The sequence below is a fragment of the Rattus norvegicus genome, chromosome 8 (genome assembly GCF_021556685.1).
Source record: "Rattus norvegicus strain SHRSP/BbbUtx chromosome 8, alternate assembly SHRSP_T2T, whole genome shotgun sequence".
Lineage (NCBI taxonomy): Eukaryota > Metazoa > Chordata > Mammalia > Rodentia > Muridae > Rattus > Rattus norvegicus.
The window spans coordinates 62,079,246-62,092,097 of NC_141541.1; the positions used below are offsets into that span (position 1 = coordinate 62,079,246).

The 12,852-nt window shown below is 44.5% G+C and overlaps 1 protein-coding gene across 4 annotated transcripts in view; it reads right to left on the bottom strand.

The window, feature by feature from the left end:
• Elmod1 (ELMO domain containing 1) overlaps nt 1-12,584 on the bottom strand; it is a 56,913-nt gene extending 44,329 nt beyond the window's left edge. For 3 of the 4 annotated variants that reach the window (NM_001429210.1, NM_001191579.2, NM_001429211.1), the window contains 1 exon segment: nt 12,297-12,584. The gene's annotated coding sequence lies outside the window, so the exon portion shown is untranslated. 4 annotated transcript variants of the gene reach the window in all.
• Between the last annotated feature and the right edge of the window lie 268 nt (nt 12,585-12,852).

Consider the following 12,852-nt stretch of genomic DNA (forward strand, 5'->3'; position numbering starts at 1 on the left):
CAGCTCTAGCAAAGACTTGCACTAACAAACGCCTGAAGCTGATGTGCTTTAAAGATCAGGTGAACTCGGTTCACACCAGTTCTTTACTGTGCTCTGCATGTATGCTTGTCTATAGATGATTTCCAAAGAAAACAAACCCCCCTCCAAAACGAGCGTGCCAGCAGGGAACACATCTGCATGGACACCAAGCAAGGACAGATTGCGGGTGAGGAGTCTGGGCAAAAATAACTCTCCTGAACTGCTGTGGCAGGCAGAGCCGCAAACCGAACAAGAGCGCCATCAGTCTTTTCAGGCCGAATGGGCCTAGCGTCAGATTTAGGTTGGGTGAGTAAATAGATCTAAATTAGGAAATTCGGATAACGTCTGTATTTTCAGCCCGCTTCATGTTCTGAGAAGTAAGCAACCTCTACAAGGGTATATGAGAGACTCGTGGTTTTTACAAGGATATAATGCACCCAAGACAACACATTTGACAGAAAGGACAGGGAATGGGAGGGATTAGTAAGGTAATGGAGGGACAAAATGGACTGGAATGGAAAAGAAGAGAAGAAAAACCCCAAGGCTGCACACATTTGGAGTGTGGATAAAATGCAATTTGTGGTTTAAGGTATTCACATAAGGACAGAAAACTAGCGCTATGAAAAATTAGCACCCCGGGGAATGGAGAAAGTCTTTGTGATTGCATGGTGACTGCTCACACATGGCACTGAGCATATCCCTCTAGAGGTGTAAGGCTCACATGTAACCATCTCCCTAAGGCCAAGTTCCAGAGCCTTTCTTTCCTCTGTCCTCAGCAATCAGCTTCAAAACTGCCCTGCTGACACGCACGAACATGACAACTAGGGAGGCCTTTCCCTTCTGCAGACGTGATCACTCATCTGCGGTTTATTTTGTGATTTATAGCAATGGCAGTCCATGTTCACCATACAAGTCAGGGCCGCCCATAAATTTACTTATGGCCAGCTTCCACAACATGTGCTTGTCAGCCTTTCAGGGCAGTGAAGGATTGGCTAGTGCAGTTGATGAAACCTGTCTCTGACTTTTACAAGACCCCGGAAGTCTAGAAATATAATAGCACACTTGACACAAAACATTCTTAATATTTTCATTTCGAAAATTAAGGTTCTAAATAAGGATCACAATAAAAGGCAGTAAGTACATAGACACAGTTTTTCACATTCAAGGTAAAATGCTCTTTCTTGAATAGAAGCTTTGGAGTGGAGAAGGACTGGAGGCTGTATTACCAAGTCTGACTATTATGATGTTTTAAGTAATGTGGAAGCTTTACCCTGGTATAAATAAACCCTTTCCTGTGTTTATTTCCTTAGTTTTAGCTTTGTGTATGTGTGCGTGTCTGTGGCTAGATATGTACACACAAGTGCAGGCGGCCACGAGAGCCAGAGGTCCTCACATTTGTGTGGCGAACACTTTACAGATTGAGCCGTCTCTCCAGGTCCTTCCCGAGCCCTTTACTGAGACTATGATGGTGGGTTTCAGTGATATCCTAGGCTCAGTGAAACATGGATGGGGAAACCTGGGGGAACAGAATGGTGGTGATCAAGATATGACACACTCGAGCAAGTTCCAAACTTTTAAACCTTAAAAAGGAAAGAAAATCGTTGCCTCTTGGAAGGGATGAAGCACAATGTGTGTTGTTCTGACAAATATCCTTTCTTATGCCAACCTCCTACTTCCAAACTGGAGCACTCTTTACAGTCGCTGTGCTCGCAGATTCATGTCTTCACCCTCAGTTTGCTGTCCGGGTTCCTACCTTTTGTTTACTTGTCCCCAGAGCACTAGTCTATGCCCAGCAAGTTGACTTCTCTCATGAACACTTAGAGAATTGATAAACATCTCCCCCACTGGACCTCTCAGAATGCCTTGAGTCCTAGTAGCTGGTGCATACCCCTCCATCAGCACTGGATTAACCCCGCACAGGGTTTTACTAGTGCAGAAACAGGAACTAGTGGGCCAGGAGAGATCTTACTTACAACCTTACCATTCAAGAAGCTAGGGCAGGCGTATTGACAAGAGTCAGAGCCAGTCTGGGCCACTTTCTCATAAAACCAAATCCAAACAAAACAAACTCCTCTCTCTCTCTCTCTCTCTCTCTCTCTCTCTCTCTCTCTCTCTCTCTCTCATTTAAGCAGAAAACTCATTTGTCATGAAATAATCCCCAGATTTCCAGGTAGGCAAAAAAGACGCTTAACATATGACATAGAAGCAGCACATATGACATAGGAGCAGCACATATGACATAGGAGCAGCACATATGACATAGAAGCAGCACATATGACATAGAAGCAGCACATATGACATAGAAGCAGCACATATGACATAGGAGCAGCACATATGACATAGAAGCAGCACATATGACATAGGAGCAGCACATATGACATAGGAGCAGCATATATGACATAGAAGCAGCACATGTGACATAGGAGCAGCACATATGACATAGGAGCAGCACATATGACATAGGAGCAGCACATGTGACATAGGAGCAGCACATATGACATAGGAGCAGCACATATGACATAGGAGCAGCACATATGACATAGGAGCAGCACATATGACATAGGAGCAGCACATATGACATAGAAGCAGCCTACTAAGAAACCTCTACTGCGGACACCAGGCTGGCACTGCTTCCACACTTGTCTAGCATTGGTAGAGGGGATTTAATGGCTGCAACTCCTGGAATGGATGTCAGAAACAGGTCTAAGGTTCAAATGCGTGTGGAAAAGGAAACGTTTGGCACCTCCAAGCCGTTGTGAAAAGTAGGATCTGTTTTGTAATGCAGGAGAGTCCCATTGTGGTTAATTTCATGTGTCAACTTGATTGGGGCAAGGCATTCCAATTATTTTATTTCTGGGTATGGCTGTGAATGTAGTTTCTGTGTAACATCAGTGTTTGAATCCCTATATTCAATAAAGCATATTTCGCTTCCCAGTGTGAGTCGACATTATCCAATATGCTGTGGGTCTGAGTGGAAGAACAAAATGGAGGTGGGAGGGAGTCGCCTCTCACATGGTGGGCTGAGCAGTGATGTCTTCTTGCCCTTGGGTAGAATACAACAGCTTCTTTGGGTCTCTGGTTTGCAGACAACAGATTTGTGAAATTTTCAGCTGCTACATTCAAAACAGTCCATTCTTTATAATAAATATACACACACTACACACACACACACACACACACACACACACACACACACGGGGGCGGGGGGAGAGAGAGACAGAGAGAGAGAGACATACAGAGAGACAGAGAGAGACAGAGAGAGAGAGAGAGAGAGAGAGAGAGACGGAGAGAGAGAATGTGTGTGCGCGAATGGTTCTGTTTCTTTGGATAGCAGTGAATACAGTCCTCAGTATAAGATAGGATTTTGAAGCTCCTGTTTAAAAAGAGTAACAAACATCCACTCTATAGTATAAAGAAATGTCTCTGAAAGCCAAATAACGATGTAGAGGGATGCCTGGACTACACACCCACTGTCACGCTCAATTAGATGTACAACTTAAGTCAGGTGCCTAATTGCTATTTTGTCTTTTTGTTTTTACTTTTTTTTTTCTGAAGCTGAGGACTGAACCCAGGGCCTTGCACCTACCACTGAGCTAAATCCCCAACCCCAACACATGCCTAATTGTATGGCTGGTGAAAAATAATCATCCTTTAGAATGAACAATTTCAAATATGAGTTTCATAACTAAAGAGTATTCTGGAAATAACCCAGTGGTAGTCACAGAATAGATGCACATATTTAATTGTTGATTGGTTTATGATTGTCAGCTGTCTAGGCAATAATTAAGTATAAAATAATAAAGTTATATATTAATTTTAAAATGAAGGACAGAGGTACAATAGTTATCTGTTTCATATAGTCTGTTAAGTTGAATTAGAAATTGGCAGACTCATGTGCAAACACCTAGGAATTCAATTTGATTTTTAGGTCATCTGAGTCCAAGGCCTACTCAGGGGGACAGGGGGATTGTTCTTTCTTCTTACATCTCCAGAGCTGTCCCAAGTGAGTCACTTTACAGTGTGCTGTACATTTTCTTCTGACACGCTTTGATTTGAGCATGGATTGTTTGTAAACGCAACCAAAGGTTCTTCTCTTCATATTCAGTGAACTAAAATGGTTTCCATAGTCCAACAGGAGCTGAACTGGGACTTCCACACTCTGGCCTTGGAACTGATGTTAAATCCTAAATGAACTTCCTATCCATCCTTTTAATTACATAATCATAGTCTTGATTTTTTTTTCTGGGCCAAGGAATATCAAGTTGGATCCTGACTATTATCCAAATTCTCTATTCTTTAAGAAGTTCATGATGACCTATGTAGATCTGGATCATTGATAAAGTACAGATATTGTGGCCAATATGGAGTTCTAAAGTAAATCATTTCCACATTTTGTCAACATGGTTGGTCAGCATGAAGCCACATCTCAGACTTAAATTCTGCATCTCACTCTTGTTCAAGAGACTCATTGACAAGCTCTGTCCCCTAAGGATTTGATGTATATGTATTTTTATGAATCTATCATATACATTTCTAGATGAGGTATTATTTAAAAGAATAGTGGAAGAAAATATCTGGTACAGTATAGAATGACAACTAAGCTGTAACCTCCTGTCTCGTTAAATCTTGATTGGTATTTATTGGGCTCACACATTGGGCTGTGTGCACATTATACATGGAACAGATATGAAGGTGTTCTATGTGAGGCATTTTAATAAAGGGCTTTTAAATTATGGCATGCAATATACATCTCAATTAACACAGTTCTAATGAGTGCTTACCATTTTAGGGGACCCTATGATTAAGTTTCACAACCCGAAGTTAATTGCTCCCATTTTTTAAAGCTTTAAAATTTCAATGGATCTTCAGGCTAAGTGTCCCACTTTGGTAGCAGGATTTAGAGAAATCCATCTGGAACTGATCAGGAAACTTTTTTTCCTGCTGGTCAGCTTTTGCAGTGCTGGAATGTGTTATGTAAGCCACTGGAAGAGAAAAGGCACTAGTCTTACCTAGGACTAGATCCTGCATGATACAAAACTGACCTGCCAGGCAAGCTACGTTGCTGGCACAAGAGTGGAGTGACTGTGCTGGAGGCAGCCGGCTGTTTTCTAACTGGATGTTGGGCGTGCTCCACAGTGCATGCCAGATCCTGTGAGTCTGTCTCTGAGAGGGCTGTAGGCCACAGAGGAACCCATCATGGATGTTTTGCCAAGTGGTCCTGTTGTCAAATTGCATTCTAAATATCTGTGTGACACCCACAGATCAGTGATGTTCCCAACCTTGGTCAGAGAAGATTCTTTTTGTAATGGGCAGCAGTTAATACAGAGACTCAAAATTGGTCCAAGAGAATAAACGGCTGTGGGTGCCTAGGCCTAATCAGAGATCCATAAAAACTGCTCCCTTCCCAGGACTCAGGAAACACCATGGAAGACGGAGCAGAAAGAATGCAGTCACTGGAGCATGGGAGGAATGACATAGAATGCTGTCTGGACATGACATCATCACTGCACTCCTGAGCTCACAGCAGCTCATGACTACAGCAGATCAGGATAGTCAAAGTTCCATATGGATATGGGCGGGGCTAGAAGTGGGCGGGGCTCAGATATGGGCGGGGCTCGGATGTGGGCGTGGCTCAAAAGGCATCATCTTTAGCTAAGGCTCTACTGGCAGTTAATGACCACCAGAGGAGAGAGAATCATTTTTCTTTTGGAGTATGGCTGCTGATAGACTGCCCATCGCCCCAGACCCATAGGCAGATGGATAGCACTAACTTGACTCAGTGAAGTATTAAAAAAGAAAAAAAGAAAAAAAGGAAGGAAGAAAGAGACAAAGAAAGGAACATAGAAAGCAAGACATAAAATCATGTGAATTTGGGAGAGGATGTGTTGGTAGGGTTTGGTAGGAGTTGGAGGAGGGAGGAAAGGTGGATCATTAAAATTCCTTGTATACTTATATAAAAGTCTCAAAGAATAAATACAAATATTACATTTAAAAGTTAGGTGTCAAAGTACAGCATGGTGGTGCATGCCTTTAATTCCAACACTTGGGAAGCAGAGGCAGGAGGATCTTTGGGAGTTCAAGGCCAGCCAGAGCTCCATAACAGAGAAATCCTGTCTCAGAAAACAAGAAAATAAAGGGCCTATGACACTATGCAAGTCTTAGAAAATTTGTCTTTCAGATTCTGAATAGAATACCTCTCTGCTTTGAAAGAAAAGGGGAAGGGTATACATGTGCAATAAGTGTGCTCACTGCAATGAGTGGTTTACGCTTTAAATATTTACAGTGCCAACTGGCGAGTGTAAAGAAAGAAAGACATAGGGAACGGAGTTTCTGTCTTTAATGATTGATATCTGTTAGACTAATGCCCCAAATCAAAACATCTGTGAGGTAAATAAACAATTGGTTTCATTGTGAACAAAACCTTTAAAACACATGGCAGGATCTGGAGAGTGGTCGGGGGCACGCCCTGCTGTGTCAGAGGGCTGTAGTTTCTAGACCCATGCCCACTGTCTGTAAGTCTGGTTCTAGAGGATTCAATGTCCTCTTTTGGCTTCTGAGGACACGGGCACCCTCACACAGACACAAGCACAGATATTTGTAGAGAGTTAGTTTTTTTTCACCAAGTAGTTGCACAAGGAAAACTAGGGAGGAGAGTGGCTTAACTAAGTTCTTATGTCAGGCATTTTAATTAATAAGTTCAGCCTAATAATTAAACCAGAAATGTCATTGCCAGAGCATGTGAAGAAGCCTGAGCCTGCGTCATTAGCTTACTTGTGACTGATCTGAAAAAGAACTTTTAGTTTGGAGTGTGTGTGTGTGTGTGTGTGTGTGTGTGTGTGTGGGCGTGTACACATATTTGAGTGTGCACAGTCATGCATCAGAGTGTCTGTGAGATCAGAGGACAATCTGCTGGACTTGGTTCTCATCCTCCAATCTGTGGAGCCCAGTGCTCAAAGTCAGATCACTGGGCTTGACATTGCCTTTTCTGTCTGATCCATCTTCATTACAAAAGACTAATTTTTGGTTTTGGTTTTGGATTTGTCTGAGACTTTTTTCTTTTTGAGATAGGGTTCCTGCCTGGCTAAAAAGTCGTTGTGTGTACCAGGCCGGTCTTGAAAGAATAGAGATCTACCTGCCTCTGCCTCCTAAATGCTGGGACTAAAGGTGTGACTGACTTTTAAGAGGAACTTAATACATTCTAGTTCGGTAACAAGCAAACTGCTCCACCTCTAACGTGTAAAAATTAAGAAAATCCAACCTGTGTTATCATTCCATGCCATGAAAACCATCCTATAGAATATAGTCACTTAGCAAAAGCTTTCTAATTTATTTGAGAACAAAACTATTCAGCTACTGAAGCCACAGGAAGGCCTCAAGTACATTTTATAGATACAGACATCAGGGGTGGCATCAGATCACTATTTATAACCTTCATACCTTCTGACTTATAGTAAAGAAACTAGTGTTAAGATCTGATGCTATTTGCCCGCAGTCAACACAAGGGGGCTGGAAGGTTACGTGCTCACGGGGCGGAAGAACATTCTGTATATGGAATGTTTACGAAGGACTTAGACTGAATCTGGTATCACCTGAGGCTCTCTGGGTGATAGCCCACACCAGCTGTCTCCCGGGACCACTGCAGTAAATCTTCTTCTAATAAGCTGTGTGTGCCCACAGGAAATGTTGAAAATATGACCTAGGCTCTAATTGCCTTGAACTTGAATAGTTTCAGTATATCCCTTGGTCACAGTTCTCTCTCTTTCTCTCTCTTTCTCTCTCTTTCTCTCTCTCTCTTTCTCTCTCTCTCTTTCTCACATAATCTGAAAATTATGACAGGAAATTAAGGCAGGAAAATGTTTGACTTTCTGCAAAGAGGACTGGTGTAAGTTCCTGAATTAGACCGTTCTCCGTTTCATCTTTAGGATGGTAATTTACTTGATGAGACTATTACACGATATATCTCAGTAGGGTGTAATTCTTATGATTTTGAGAATTTGTGTTACAATCCGAGCTGGTGCTTTTAATCCCAGTTATTCAAGACTGAGGCAGGGGGATCACAAGTTCAGGACCTTCCTTGACTACAGAGAAAGTTCAAGGCCACCCTGAGTACTTAGTAAAACTGTCTCAAAATAAAGAGTTTTTTTTCTTTTCAATTTAGGGATATAATACAGCTTAGTACTAAAGGTTTGCTTGTCATAAAACCCTAGGTGTCCTCCCAGAACCATTTAAAAAAAAGTGAAAATTAGCCACACATTTGAACCTCTTCTATATGGAGATTGCTAAATAACTAGGTTTCTTGATGGAAGGGTAATCTAAATTGGCATTCTATTCCTGGGCACTGGAGTTTTGCCAATTAGAATCATGAAGAAATGACTGGCTTTTCTCTACACGGACTGCCTGGGTTTAACCTTCAACTTCCACACGGTATCCTATCCGGTGCTCAGCAGTAGTACTCTGGGTCTCTACAGACACAATTGTGTTTGCTGTGGTATTGTTTAGGCATTAATTTCACTTGTCACACTGAGTAGGCACTCTCTGGTACTACAAGCATATGGTCATTTTCACACGGTGCTCTTTTTATAGAGTATACTTTCTCCCCATCACCGGCATCTGCTTCCTCAAAGATAATTCAACAGAAACAGAAAATGATAGCAATTTAATGTCTTTTCTCACTCAGAGCAACAGATTTTCTAAAACCCAAGCATATGCTTATCTTATTTCAAGAAATTGTACCAAAAGAAACTGAATATTGATTGGCACCTCACGGGATACATTTAAATATCTAAATTTATATAAAAGTAAAAATGTAAAGGAACAACGCATTTCAATACTGTACGGTGGTCTTTTTGTTTGTTTGTTTTAATCTGAAGAGACCAGGATGGCAGTGAAATAACGAAAGAGGACTGAATGATGTCTGACAAAGGGAGGGCCACCTGCTTTATAATATACAGTGAAAGGAGCCGGAGATGGCTCACTGGTTAAGAGCACTGGCTACTCTTCATGAGGACCCAGGTTCAGATCCCAGCACCCACATGGCAGCTCACGACCAACTGTAATTTCAGTTCCAGAAGAGCCGTTGTCCTCTGTTGGCCCCCGAGGGTACCAGGCACACATTTGGTACACAGACACACATGTACAGACATCCATGCAGGCAAAACACTTAACACATATTAAAAACAATTAAAGTTTTTTTTAATAAAAATGCAGTGAGATACCTTTGCTCAGATGCCATTTGCCGGTCCCTACATGAGTCTCATCTCGGTTCCTTCTTCTTTCCCATTAAGAACTATTTGAAACTCGGTCTTAGAGGGGAGGGGAGAAAACAATATAGGAACTGTAAAGATGGGGAGGGGTGTGCTGTGAAACACTGTATTCAGGACATCAGGGGGCCATTTTGGTTTTTCTAACCGAGGCCAATGGGTAAAATCCTGTAACTTGTACCTCCATCTGGCTCCCACGACACGCTCTTTACACCTTTCTCCCATGATAAGAACTCACTCTCATATCTGAGGCCATCCCTGTCAACACTGCTGGACAGCTGAAGATGTCATTCCTTGAGCAGAGATGTCTAGCAGAATTCCATGTCTTCCCCCAGGCTCTTACCTCTCTCTCTCTCTCTCTCTCTCTCTCTCTCTCTCTCTCTCTCTCTCTCTCTCTCTGTCACACACACACACACACACACACACACACACACACACACACACACACACAGCCCTCACACTTCTGGCGAAGCAACTCCTACATAAGCTGGTGTAAATCCATCTCTGGCTCCTGTTTCTTCTCCTCTTTGGATTCTGTGCAGCTCCTACAGAAACTAACAAGAAGCATCTGGCAGTTCTGTGCAGAACAGAGAATTCCCACTTTCAGGTCTGAGTTAGTTACTGTCAACAGCTCAGGAGCTGAGAGCTTGCCCCAGATCATCTGCAGAGCGGCATATGACTTCTGTTCCACTTGGGCTTTTTTGACTCATGAGTGACCCAAAAAGAGGAGGAAAGAAATGTCTTCATTATAGGCTTTCCAGAAAAAAAAAAGTCTTCCTAATCCAAACCAAATTTCAGAGAAACAACTAATAATTCTACAAGTATAATTCCAAGTACCATAGTGACATATCTAAATTAAAACCGTATCTGCTGCTGATTTGAAATTCAGATTTAGTGAAGCAACCTAAATTTGCTGTATCAAACGACCCTAAAAATGATTTTTAAAAAAATCCTTGGAAGGTGCAGGGTCTGCTTCCTTGACACCCCTGGAAGTTTGTGTCTGAGGTCTGCAAACTTCCCAATCAGCCAGATTTTTACATCTGTGAACCCATCTGGGTTTATTTCTGAGCAATTTGGTGACGTGCTTGAGGAAATGTTACCTATTATGTAATAGTTTCCTTATTTTGTTAATTCTATAGAACTCCCTCACGACACCACCTATCAACAATTTTTAGCACAGTAGCACAGACAGTGATGTTGGCTTCAAAATCTCTCGAAAAGCCAACACCGATATATTTTTCAGTTAAATCAGCAAGACGCACTAGAGAAAATGAGCAAATTTTCATTTCAGGGTTTTTTTCTTCATTAATTGAACACAGCAACACCACTGTCCTCGACTGGGGGAAGCAGCCTGGCAGGCGGAGGTGGAGGCCGTGATGTAACTGCCATAGGTCTTTGTGGGAAAAGCCTTCCCTAAATGTGAAACATACGCACGTAAACTGAAGCCCCTCAGGCTCCTCCTCGTATGTGTGGATTTACAAGAGAGAATTATTATTGTCTCTCTCATTCTTCACAAGAAGGCTTGAGCTTTTGGTCAATAAAAAAATTCCTTATAGAAGGGTCAAGATTACCTGTCTCCCACACACCTGGGGCTCAGGGGGAGGGGAGCTGACTGTCGCTGAGTACCATCATAGGGTACTGACAACTAGCAATGTGTCACTTTACTGGTTAATTGTGATGGCACAGCAGAGTTATATAGCTCAAAGTTTAGGTCTGCTACAACCCAGAAAGTTCCCTGAAATAAAACATTATTTTGCTGTTCTTGAGAGCAATATCTTACAGAGAAAGACATTCGGGTCCCCTCCTCCGCCCCCCGTAAGAGAGGTTAAGAAGAAATATCTCCTGAGGGTGAGGAATGTTGTGCCTTTGGCAAAATTTCAACCAGACTGATCTCAAAAGGAAACTTCCAGGGAGAAAATGACTAAGACAGTTGTTACTCCGTGTTGTCATAAGACAACAAGGAATTATGACGTTTATCCCAGTGTAGGCATGCTACCTGCTTTCCACCATATTGGCAATAGCAGCTAAGGACGGTTGTCAAGCGACCGATACAGGATGCACAGGCTGTTGAGATGCAGAACAAAGCCTGGATGGTTGCCTAAAATCGGTCTCTCCAAATGACAGCTCCAATTTATGACACCAGTCTCAGGCTGGAGGGGATTTGCAACGTCTTTTTCTCGGTCGGTGGTGGGAAAGAGATGATATTGGGAAAGCTCCGAGCAGTGACCGGGCCTTCCATCTGTCTGTGCGGGGCAGAAAGGCTTACACACATATTCATTAAACTTGATCTGAAGCAAGCGAGTCTGTGAGGTCGTTTCTGAAATATTCATGAGGTCTGTTACCGGACTCGCCACTTAGAGGTTGAGCAGAAACACTGAGAGGGGGAGCAGTCGGTGCCCACACTTGGAAATAAAGACACTAGGAAAAACAGCACACCTCCGCTCCACTGTTCTGTTCTAACAGCTCTCAGGGCTGTTCTCCGCCTGCCTGTTCAACTGCACCTGCCCAGGAGATGCTCCAAGAGTGGAGTTTCCCAGAGTGGGAGGAGGTGCGCTCCCCAGCCCCGCAGACCTGGCTCAGGGTGGAGGCTCAGAGACCTCCAGTCTACAGCTCTGCCACTCTGCCGCCTGGCACCGCCCTGGGGCCTGGCCAGCCGGACCGAGGGCTCCCCAGGGGCCGGGACCCTCCACTGGCCCCAACCAGGCCACCCTTTGTCCCCCGCTTGGGATCTCTCCCTAGATGGCTGCAGTGGCGTTCAGTCGCTAGGCGACCCGCGCCCCGGGGGACGCAAACAGCTTCCAGCGCTGACCCGCAGCGCCGCGGGTGTTCATTTCCCCGCTCAGGATGAGAAAGAGGATTTAGTCTCGGGTGACTCTGGCGCTCCTGCACCCAGGTTGTGCGCACTTTCATCCACGTCCCCTCACTGTCCCCATTTCTTTTGTACCCTACACAGGTCAGCCGTCACCTCTCTTTTCTCCAAGGGCATTCACCCTTGGCTCCTCGGGGGTCGCGACTCACCGGGTCAGGGACAGCAGTGGGCTCAGCAGTTCTGGGATCGCGACAGCGTGGTCTCCATCTCCGCCTTCGCTTCTGCTACGCACTAGCGACCGTGATCGCCGCGGCTGGTCCCAGCGCGGGAGCTGGGCAGAGGCGGCCGCGGCTGCCGCACTGGCTGCGGGCGCGGGAGGGGCGGGGGCGGGGCGGGAATCTGGGTCGCGTGGAGCCCTGCAAGCCGGGATGCACCCTGGGCAGCGGGCAGAGAGGAGGCGACCGAGAGCAGCTGGGAGGGCATGCAGAGGTTTCCCTGGGAGCAAGACGCGGGCGGCTACAGAGCATGCTCAGTCGTGGAACCCCGGGGCGCGGGCGCGGCGGGGGAGGAGTGAGCGAAGGCCCCCCGCGCCAGAATGTGGGAAGAAAGGGTTAAAACTGCGCACTTGCCCACAGTGGCCTAGTTGAATTGTGCACGAGTCAGAGTCGAACAACCCTAAAGAAGTCCGGGCTGTAAACCTGGGAAGACCTGTCAGTGGGATTCCTGAAGAATCTAGGGCAAGGTGTGCCCTCCCTGGAGGATTGT